Source organism: Sciurus carolinensis, chromosome 4, assembly GCF_902686445.1.
Source record: "Sciurus carolinensis chromosome 4, mSciCar1.2, whole genome shotgun sequence".
NCBI classification, from domain to species: Eukaryota; Metazoa; Chordata; class Mammalia; order Rodentia; family Sciuridae; genus Sciurus; species Sciurus carolinensis.
The window spans coordinates 159,063,131-159,074,565 of record NC_062216.1 but is presented as its reverse complement, the minus strand read 5'-3'; positions in this window follow the sequence as shown (position 1 = coordinate 159,074,565).

Genomic DNA, 11,435 nt, shown 5'->3' with positions numbered 1-11,435 from the left:
CTGATACCTTTCAACCGGACCGCACTCCGCGTGTCCCCAGGACCGCCAATGGCGCATCCTGACACCCTTTAACTTTTTTATAACCGGTTAAACTTGTATACAAAAAAAAATTCTTTCAAATATCTTACCTTGTTTTCTTTTATAAGGCCTTCATCTTCCCGGGTTTCGGCACCAGTTATCGGGTCCCCTCTGGCCGCAGAGAGAGACACGACAAATGTCTGAAGCTTTGGAAGTTTATTGTGCACAGTTCCTTTCCTACGCTTCTCTTACCCCTAGCTTCTGCGCACTCCCAGCTTCCCTTTTCCCAGCTTCTTCCACTCCCGCGTACTCCCTCCTTCCAGCTCAGCTCCAGCCGCTGCTGCTGCTGCCGCCGTCGCCGCCGCCGCCGCCGACGCTTCCGCTCCGTCCGTTCCGTTCCCCCTCGCTCTCCCACCCACCAGGCTTATATACACTTCAATCAATCAGGGGAGAGTACACGAGATAAACGCGGACAGCTGCAGGCACAGGATGGGTACACGAGGGGGCATGCTCTAGTCACATCGTTAACTAGCCAATCATTGGAATTCGCTGGTTGTTTACTGTATAGCTGGCCGCTTTTGGCTCAGCGTCAGGCGCCATCTTGACCACGCCCAAGGCTGGGGGTCCTGGGAACCCCCACACGTTGCAAAGGAATTTGCATTTTTCCATAAACTTTTCTAAGTGTGGGAATATGTTGGCCATAGTAACAGTTACAAGGCTGTGGTCTGTTATATATTATCATTCTAAAATGTCCAAACCCCAGATGCCCAGAGAAGAGGCTATTCTCCCTAGTTTCAAAACGTTTTTATTTTCCATTTTGCTACCAATGTTGTTTATCTCACTTAAATCCTCATTATTTTGTACTTGAACAAATTCAGTGCGTCTTCACTGCTCTTCCTGACTTTTCCTTTTCATCCCAATCTTACTTCTGTGTCTCATAATGATGTCTCACTACCCATGCCAGCGCTGTTTAAACTGTGCTCGGAGGGGCTTTCTAGGGACCCCCCTAGTGCCTGTTTGGTAAGGTTGTAGACAATGGGCAAGGTGTTAGGCCTTGTCCTGTTTCAACTAGGACAGCTCTGTGTCGATCAGTGTCTTTCTATTTGGGTTTTCTTGCAAGACTCTATTTAAAACAAGTGTCCGGCTGTTTTGAAATACTATTGTCCTCCAGACAAAATCCACATTCTTAGCTTGCTGGTCAAATCCCTTTTCAACATGTCTCCAGACCAGCATGCATCTTCCTCTTTCTTCTCCGTGGTATTGTTTGCCTCACAATGAATCGTTCACTCTCATTCCTTAAACACATAGGAGAGACCCTGAACTTTTGTTCACACTGCCGGTATCTTTTCTTAAAACAATTTCCTCCCAGGTTTATTGAGGCACAATTGACCAAAACTTAATGAATGTAAGGTGTATAATTTGATGATCTGATATATGTATACACTGTGAAATGATGACCACAATCAAGCTAACGAGCGCATCCACCACCTGATATGATTACCTTTTATTTCTGTTGAGGTGCTGAGAACACTTAAGTTCTATTGTCTTAGCATCTTTCAAGTACACAGTGTGGCATTTTTTTTAAAAGAATCCATTTACCCCCCTAAACAATGAGCTTCATGAGGAAGGCAATCTCCCTCTCTTTTGCCTGATGCGTGGTGGTGCTCAGATTGTTTAACAGCCGAACAGGTCTGCATTTTGTGGTGGAGCCAGCAGCTGCGGGTCATGGGACAAAGGGCATCGGGAGTGTTCCTAAACCTGCAAAGCTGCACCTCTGGGAAACTGAGAGAGCCCTGGGCACCCCAGGCACTTATCAGATTGGGGCATCGGTTTCCTCATCCACAGTCCTAAAGCTGTTTAGGAATCACACTCATGCCTCTCTAAGTGGGAATGAGATCGTGATCCTACGTAACGAGAGCCCCTTGTGAACAAGGAGCACATGTCTCAGGATTTTCCATGTTCTGAAAACCACAATTAAAAGTCGTTTTGGGTACTTTGAATTTCCTTTACCTTTTGAGCAGGTTTTTACATACACTCACCTTCATCTATTCTGTCAAAGGCACAGATATTTTGATAGTTGACTTTTTTCTCCTGCATATTAATGGTGGAAAGTAACACCAGTGGGACTGTCATTTGCTGCACTGCAGCAGCAAATTTTAAAAACTTGTCTTTAATCGTGAAATTAATCTTATTTATGGTGTTCATATCTAGAAACTATAGCAAGATGGAAGTTTTACTTGATGATCATGAGATTTTAGTTGGAGAAGATGAACACAGGGTCAATATCACAAACTTGTGTTTTGGTGTAACTTTAAGTAGACGCTTTTGTTAAAGGACAAAATAAAAATGGAATAAAGTGTAAGAGAAAATTTGAGATTAATAGACAATATAATATTTCTTCAATAAAAATGGTTTATTTGAAGAGATCAATTTTTTTCTTTTCCTTCCTTTCTTTCTTTCTTTTTTTTTTTTTTAGAAAGCAGAAACTACTAAGTTAAATACTGTTGGCTCTTCAAGAGAGGCCAGACCCTGAAATGAGACCTAAGGAGAAAGACTTGAGGTTCTCTTTACTGGGAGGTCTTTAAAAACAGGCTGAGATTTTTATCTGACTGGAAATACTTTAGATGTGGGTCTGTGAAGTTTAGTCTGGGCTCAGGTGTGGACACTCAGTGAGTATTTACTTTCTTCTGGTCCTGTTAGTCTGCAGAGGAAGGTCCTGTAATTAGCCAGTCCAGAAAAAAATATTTATATATTACAAGTTGTGATTAAAACTTAAGTCCTTGATTCTATGTGCTCTATGGAAAGTTCATATAGACTGGGAGGTGAGTGGGGGGCAGAGGGGTGTGAACCGGCTCTTCTTTGGCTGCATGGAATCCTCAGACACCCTTGTGGGTGCAGCTAGACTCCTTGACTAGTTTCGGGTAGGGGTGCAGAAGAGGACAGAATTTTCTGAAAGTTTCTAAGCCAGGGAGTGCGACTTTGGATCAAAAGGGTCCCTAAGTGGACAACGTTCTGGTCTGCAGCTTAGCTCTGCCCTCTGCTGTTGGCTGCATCACTCCTGTTCAAATTTAGGGTTCAGGGAGGAGTAGTTGACATGGGAATGTCAGGATTTCTACCTCCAGAACTACCTCCTCCGTGGAAAATCAGCCTGTCTGATAAATATCGGGACCCCACCCGCGCCGTCCCTTAGAGCGGGTGTCCGTCACTCCTATGCTCCTGTCCACGGCTTCCCAGGGCTTAGCGCTTATGAGCAGACCAGAATGCCAGGAGCGGTGTGGAAGTCATTCACGACTTTTGTGGCCGGGGTGGGGGAGGGTCCACTCGTGCTGCGAACCCCATTGTGGTTGCCGGGCGACTACCGGACTCTCGGAATCACTCGGAATCGCGCTGCGCCACGTCCCGGGGATCCGCCAGCACGGGTGGCGGAGGCTGCGGTGGCGCGCACTGGACAGGGCCCATGCAGTTACAGGTAGAGCGCGGTGGCGGGGCTCGCCTTCCAAGTGGGTTGGTCGGAGCCAGACCCTTTGCGCTGGGCTCCTCCTGGGCACTCCAGCCACCTCTGAGCGTGGAGGCGGCCCCGGGGCCTTTGCGAAGGTCCAGTGGCAGAGCCCGCCCCGGTGGTCGCCGGGCCCCTCACCCAGCGGCCCAGTCCCGGGGCTGGGGGCGGTGGAGGAGCGCCCCGCCCCCGCCGCGCCGCCGCTGCCGGGACCGAGACGCACACGCTCCTTAATCCTCCGCCCCCCGTTGCTCCGGCGACGGCCCAGACGAGCAGGTGATGCATTGACAGCGAGCAGATGGTCCCCCGCGGAGGCGAGCGCGGCCCACAATGCGCCCTGCGCGGCGATCCCACTGCCGCCTCCCGCCCCGCGGCCCCGCTGCCGCCCGCATGCTAATACGGGGCGGGGGCGGCCGGGGGCGCCGAGGGCACGCCCCGCCCGGCTCCTCTTCCCCGCTGCCCCGCTCAAATCCGCGCCCTGGAAGAGCTCCTCTCCGTAAATACGCCAGAGCGCTCTGCTCACCGCCTCCCCCCAGCTCCCTCCCAGTCCGCTCCGAACTCTCCCCAAGTGGTTAATTTCCATTGAGACCAACGCTTAACCCCTCCTTCCTGGCCCCTCATTCCCATTCTGCGGCCCCTGCCCACATCTGCTCCCTGCTGGCATTTCATATTCAATCTCGGAAGACCAGAGGAATGGATTTGCCACCGCCCCCAACTTCTAGGGCTGGCGTTGACATTACTAAATGTGTAGAGACAAGTTATTTATCTCATCCCCCCTCCCCCCAATGCTTCAGGGTCTTTTAGGCAGCTTCTCTTGGCCTTCCTTTCTGGAAGTTCAAAAATAAATCACTCTTCTCCCGTAACTGCTGTGCTGCCCCCTCTCGGGAAACCCTCCCATTCACATACCCTCCTCCTCCCATTCATTTGACACCCCCCTCTTTACCCCATTCACTGCTGTGTGGCAAATTGAGGCGATCTTATAGTAAGGGCATGGAAACTGCTAGGCACTATTCACAATTTTAATACTAACTTCATAGCTGTCACATAAATTCATTGCCAGGCTTACTTTATAATGGCCAAGAAGGAACTTTAAGGGAAGGGAAAAAAAAAAATCTGAAGACACGGCCATGGTGTCTTTTCTTTGATTTGCAGGTGTTTTTTGAAACCATTACTACAGTAACTGCAGATAGCTTTTTCTAGCTGCCACATAGAGTGCTTTTAAAAAAAGCAAAAACAAACCCCATCCTCCTCCTTTTTATTTTACAGTAGATAAAAAATGCCAAATGCCAATAAAGGCTTAAATAAAAAGGAATGGAGAAAGAAAGAGAAAAAGAGACTAGTGAATAAAGTTGGAACAATGCAGGGTCACAGAGCTGTCGAGACTAATGTCATAGTGTGGCTGTTGGGCAGGCGTACAGAAAACTTCTTGTTTCTTGATTTTTATGGAGATTTGGTGTAAGGCATGGAGCACTTTCTGAACAGGTTTAGAACAAGTGGTAAAGAAAGAACTCTTCACAATAAACTCCCGTCTGATGGGCTTTATGCCCACAAACACCTGTGATTTACAAAGAGGCGTTGCAGAGGATAAAAGCAGGCAAGAGGGCCGGCCTATTGTGGGGAAAGGATGCCTCATGTACCCAAGGCTGTAAGAGAGGCTTGTTTTATTTTAAAACTTGTTTTAGATCCTTGCTGTGCAAACTTACAATAAGAAAAGAAGTATTAGATTCTTCTAAGGACCCATAATGACTTTTTCAAATGCTTCTTACTCATTTTGAGCCTTCATTTTGGGAAGTTCTTAAACTAGTGACTATTTTAGTGACCAGTATTCAAAGAAAGTCGACTTACATAAATCTCTAAGGTAGACATGTTAGAAATCATTACCTAAGACTTAGAAAGAAGTGGCTAGAATGTTCACTTTGGGATATACAACATTTGCATTTACTTTAAAATTTTATGAACTTTCCTTTTTCCTAGAATGTTACAATCTCATGTTTATTTTCTCAATTTATTTTGCCTTTTTTTTTTTGCTCTTTTGAAGCTTTTCTTCTCCTTCCCTCTTTAACTTCTGCTCTTTCTTTGTTGTGATTTTTTCCCCCCCAATAGTTGGGGGCAATAGGCAAACATGAAAACTCAATTTGAAAACATAAAAAATTTTAAGTTGGGGGGGAGATTCCCTTGGGTTAGGATAACCAAGGAAATCTTGTTTCCACTGGAACCTGAATCAAGGGAGGGTAACTAGGGAGGAGAGGCAAGTGGAAGCGTGTCCATAGGCCAAGAGGCAGAGGAGCTTCCAGGGTCCCAACTCTAGTGAGGAAGTTTGTCTGCATGGAATGTTGTCAATTGGAGATTAGGGTGGAGAGGAGGCTAGGAGCAGATCATGGATTCCTGCGTGAGCCATAGAATAGGACTGATTTTATTCTAAGACAAGATAGGGAGCTACTGAAGGATTTTGAGTGAGGGATCTACATGACTGAAGTTCTATTTTAAGATCATTACTACTACTGTGTGGAGGATTGTGTTAGTCTGTTCTGTGGTGCTGGAACATAATAGTACAGACTGTATAATTTATAATGAATGAAAATTTGCTGGGCTCATGGTTCTGGAGGCTGGTAAGTCCGAGAGCATGATGCTAGCCTCTGACTTGGTTTTGCCTCATCTCATTGTGGAAGGCAGAAGAGCAAGGGAGAGTGAAAATGAGCAAGAGACAACTGGCAGCATCAAGCCCTTGTGTGCTCAGCATTAACCCACTCATGAGAGTTAGAGCCCTTGAGGCCTTATCATGTATTAGAGTTTCCCCTTAACACTGCTGCACTGCACTGTCTTCAACAGGTGCTTTTTGGAGGACACCCACAAACCCACAGTCAACATGGATTGAATGATAGAAGTGTAGTGACCAATTGAGGAGCAGTTAGAAATCCACTGTAGTAATCTAGCAAGAAATAATGGTATCCTGGACTGAGGTGGTATTAATGGAAATGAAGGGAATAGATGAATTTTGGATCTACCGGAGAGAAAGAATGTGGGGTGAGGGGAGAAAAATAGGAACCAGGGACCACTGTGTGGGACTCAACAACTTGGCAGGTGATGTTCGTGCACTTTATGAAAAAAGTTGGTGCAAATGAGGGGTGCAAATCAAAAGAATTTCATTTTGACTTGCTAATTCTGAGCTGTTGTTGAGATGGTCAGATGGAAATAGTGAGCCTCGACAGACTGCTCCCTGACCCTAGGCTCTGGCCTTTCCCTCGCCTTCTCAAGACCTGTGATGTGGGGGTGCCATAAAGGGATAGCTGGGCTAATAGGATTTCCTACTTTCTGAGTCTCAACTGGAAATACTGAATCAATCTGGCAATTAGCATCGGAGGAGGACCTGAAAAGTCATGATCTGGGAAAAGAACCAACCATTAAGGATCATGATGAGTAGCTGACAAGGACCAGCAGAGGCCTATGAAGTATAGTAAAGGTGGAGGAAATTCTTTGTGAGAGGGAAGGGAAGGTGGAAGAGAGAGGCAAGTTTATGAGAAGAAGCTGAATCTGGGACTAGACCTTAGGGTGACTGTCTCTAATGTCTTGCAGTTGAGGTATTCATAACAGTTTTTGACTCAGAAAGAATTTCTTCAGATTGTGAAACAACAGCTTGCAAATGGCTAGAAAGTCTATTTAAGAAGCAAAAACAAATAAACATAAAATTCAGAATGAGAAGGAGTCTCATAATTAAGAAGAAGCAATATCATAATTAAAAGTTATGTTTGGGGGGTGGCTCAGTTGGTAGAGTGCTTGCCTTGCAAGCACAAGGCCACAAGGCCCTGGGTTTGATCCCCAGTACCACACACACACAAAAAGTTATGTTTGGAAAGTCAGTAAATTCCTCCTTTCTTTTCAGAGTCCTGACTTGTAGAATAAAGACCGATTCTGAATCCACTTGTGAGCTTTATTAATGGAAGCTAAATGACTCTCTGTGTAAAACTCTCTCTGGGAAAGATGAATCGGAGATTTAAGCTGAAATGGGTTTCTCAATCTCTCTGATCTAACTGACTGTAAAGACTCACAAGTCACCGTAGAGGAGCTGGGGGAGGTGACCTAGTGAGCCTGTTTACCAAGGTCTACACAGTCTGCTCACCATGTAGAGACCAAGGGCTCAGTGAGACAAAAAGGCAGCAAGATTACAATAGACAATAAGAGATAGACCCCTATTACTTTTCTAGTAAGGGTCCTGGTTAATTGACTGGATAAATACAAGACTTCTCTTCAGTCTTGTCAGATGTCTCTGGGGGAAGTAGTACATATTTGTTTCAATATTTTTTTCCCTGAGAAGTAGAACAGAAGCTGGTATACCTATAATTTCAAGGAAATAGAATGGAGGAACTGTTTCCTCTTGCTATAATACATAAAGAGCTTACAAAAAATTACTGTGCTGAATTTGGATGTAATACTGTTAAAAGCTTCAACAAAATTATCATATTTGGGGGCAAAAATAATTAAAATTAACTCAAGGAAGAGTCAATTGTTCTCCTGGAAAGCAGAATTAATTGCTCTCCCTGGAAGACCTGATTAGAACAATAGCAATAACAAAGATGAAAACAATGTTTTCAGATAATTAACTTCAAAAAACTACCTGAGCCCAGATAGTTTTACAAGTGAGTTCTTTCATCATTTTAAAGAAATATGAGTTGCACATTATAGAAATCGTTGCAGGAAAATAAATAAATAAATAAATAAATAATAAGTCACCCCCGCCAAATAAAACCAAAACCAATAAAACCCCAAACCCAAATCTAACCCCAACCAAAAACTGGTGAAATTTTCCTAATTCATGTGGTATTCAAACTGAGCAAAGGAAGTAAAATAAACACAAGTAACAAACTACTTTACTCCTAAATCCCCCTGAACACATGGAGTTCATAAGTATACAAAAGATAAACTGTACTACCATTCAGTAAATAGCATTTCAGGATAACTTAATGTTAGGAATTCTAGTAATATATCACAATAAATATAAACAAGGATAAACAAGGAAAAATCATATGAAAATCCTATTAAATATGATACATAACACAGAACTCTTACTCCTTATAAAATTTGTTTTAAGTAGATAGAGATACTTATTTTACATAATAGAGTATTTTAATGTAAGGACCATTATCATAGATAACATAAAACACTGGAAGATTTTTAAACTAAAATTACAAATCAGACAAGGATACCTGCCATGTTACTATTAGATTGTCCTAAAAATTCTAAGCAATTAGATAAGACATGAAACAGATAGAGTCAGTTGAAAAGAAGGAAAAGATCAGCAATTGCAAATAACATTAAAAAAATCTGAGAAAAACACACCTAAAACATAAGGCATGAACATGCTAAAAGTTCCAGGATGGAAAAATAGTAAATTTCCAGGAAAATGTGCCCTACAAAAATGCAACCAGTGCTAAAGAGAATTCAGTCTTTGGCAAATGACTTCCAGACTTTCCTCGTTTTTTTCTTTTTGGTACCAGGGATAAAACCCAGGGGTGCTTAACCATGGAGTCACCATGGAGTCACATCCCCAGCCTTTTTTGTATGTTGAGACAAGAGGGCCTCACTAAATTGCTGAGGCTGGCTTTGAACTCACGATCTCCCTGCCTTGGCCTCCCCAGTCTCTGGCATGAGCCCCTGTGCTCGGCTTTCCTTCATTCTTGAGCAGGGGCAGGTTAGATTTCTCTTCTGTAGAGAAACAAGTAGCCATGGGAGGTTACAGCCTCTTGATCATTTGAGACCTTCCTGGTGTAGTATACATTCCTCGTATAGAATATAGGTTTTTCCATATTTACTTTTGGGATTTGTTTGTTGCTGGAAGAGACTTAATTAAAAATATTTTCTTTGCCCACATAATCACATAATCCATGTTTTATGTCATTAAATGTTTGGACCCATGTGTCACATTATGACATGGGTTTTACTGTGCTAACAATTCAAACAAGAAAAGCTGGTATAGCTACCACATCAACATCAAACCAGGGGTTCTAAGGAAGAAGAAAATAGAGATAAAGAAGGAGCTATGTGATTAAAGATTGTTTATTATAATGACTTTGCTTTCAAGCAACCCCTAAAATGAATAAAATCAATATTGACAGAGTTATGGAAAAATAGAACCAATATTTTAGTGGTAAATTTTAATATATCTCCATAATTAATAGATTAAGCAGACCAAAAAAACCCAGATATATAGGTGATTTGAATAAGATAACTAATAGGTTTGATCCCAAGTACAGTTATAGATTACATCTAATAATTGGATAACATTGATTCAAAGACAATTTGAATATTTATAAAAATCATCTACCTGGAGACTACAAAAGTATCCTTAATACATTTCTGAGAATTACTATCAAACAGATCTTATTTTAGTGCAAAAATGCAACTAATCTAGAAATTGATAGCAAAAGAGACTTCAGAATGCTACACACCTAAAGGACTTAAAGGACGCCTAAAGGCTAAGAATTCATGATGCAAATGGAAAGATACTAGAAATGAGTGAAAACGAAATCATTATGTTTCAAAAGATGGGGAAACAGTAAAAGTGGTCTAGAAGAAAACAAGTTATTTAAACGCATCAGAACAAAAGACTAAATATCAGTGGGTTAGAGAGAATAATTAAAGAAAAGATCATATACACAATAACAGTTAACACATCAGAAAACACACAAAAACATCAGCAAAGGTTAAAGCTGGTTCTTTGTAAAAATGGACAAAGTTGAGAAGTCTCTGGCAAAATTTATGAAAAAAAGAGAATTGTGATATAAGAATTAAAATGGGGACATAATAGAATAGAATCTATTATGCTGAGCACAGTGGGTAGTATATATATACTTTGATGTCAATATATTTGGGAATCTATAAAATAATAATTTTCTTGAAAAACAGTTTATCAAAACTGACTCAAAAAGAAATAGAAAAACATAAATAGCTTTATCAAATAAATAGTTTGAATCAATAGTTTTAAATTTCCCACAAAGATAACAGCAGAATAAGGTGGTTTTCCAATACAGCTAGTTATTCAAGTACATAAGGATGAGAAATTCCAATCCTGCACAAAAAGTTTATTAGTGATTAGAAAAAACAGCACCCCAAGTTCTTTCATAGGGCCAGCATAATCTTTGTACCATCATAAAGTAAGGACTTTCTGAGGGGGGAAAAGTCAATTTCACTTATGATCATTGGAAAATAGAAAAACAACTAAGCAAAATACTAACCAAAAAAAAAAAAAAAAAAAAAAAAATCCAACACTATACTAAAAAGAAAATACATTACAAAGTTATTGTCATCTGTGAATGTCTGGTTGGTTTAATGTGAGGAAAAACTTAAATATAACAACATTTTAAACAGATTACAAGGAAAAATATGATCATCTTAAAAGATGCAGAGAAAAGATCCTAAGAGGAAAGAGAGCAGGGGTGGGAGGGTAGGTGTGCTGGGGAGTGATCCTGGCCAAGTCGTATTGTTGTATTGTGTGCACGGACAAATGTGTAACAATAAATCTCATCATTATGTACTACTGTAATGCACCAATAAAAATGTGGAAAAGGAATAAAATAAAAACGTAAAATATAAAAAAAATGCAGAGAAGACACTTAATAGAATTTGCCATCTGTTCTTAATTCAAAAACAAAACCAAGAAGTTTTGTAAATTAGGAATAGAAGGGAGCTTGCTAAACTTGATAAAGGTATCTACAAAAGAATAAAACAAAAATACGGCAAACCTCACATTTGATAGGGAAATGTGTGAAGTCCTGTTACCATCAAGAGCAACCAAGTGTATCCAACTTATGAAAAGGTTGGCACTGGTACTATTTTGGGGTTCCATGCCATGAAAGTTAGTGTTTCTTGAACTGTCACTATTATCTCTTCTTATCTTTGCAATTCCACACTTCTTTTCCAAGCCTTC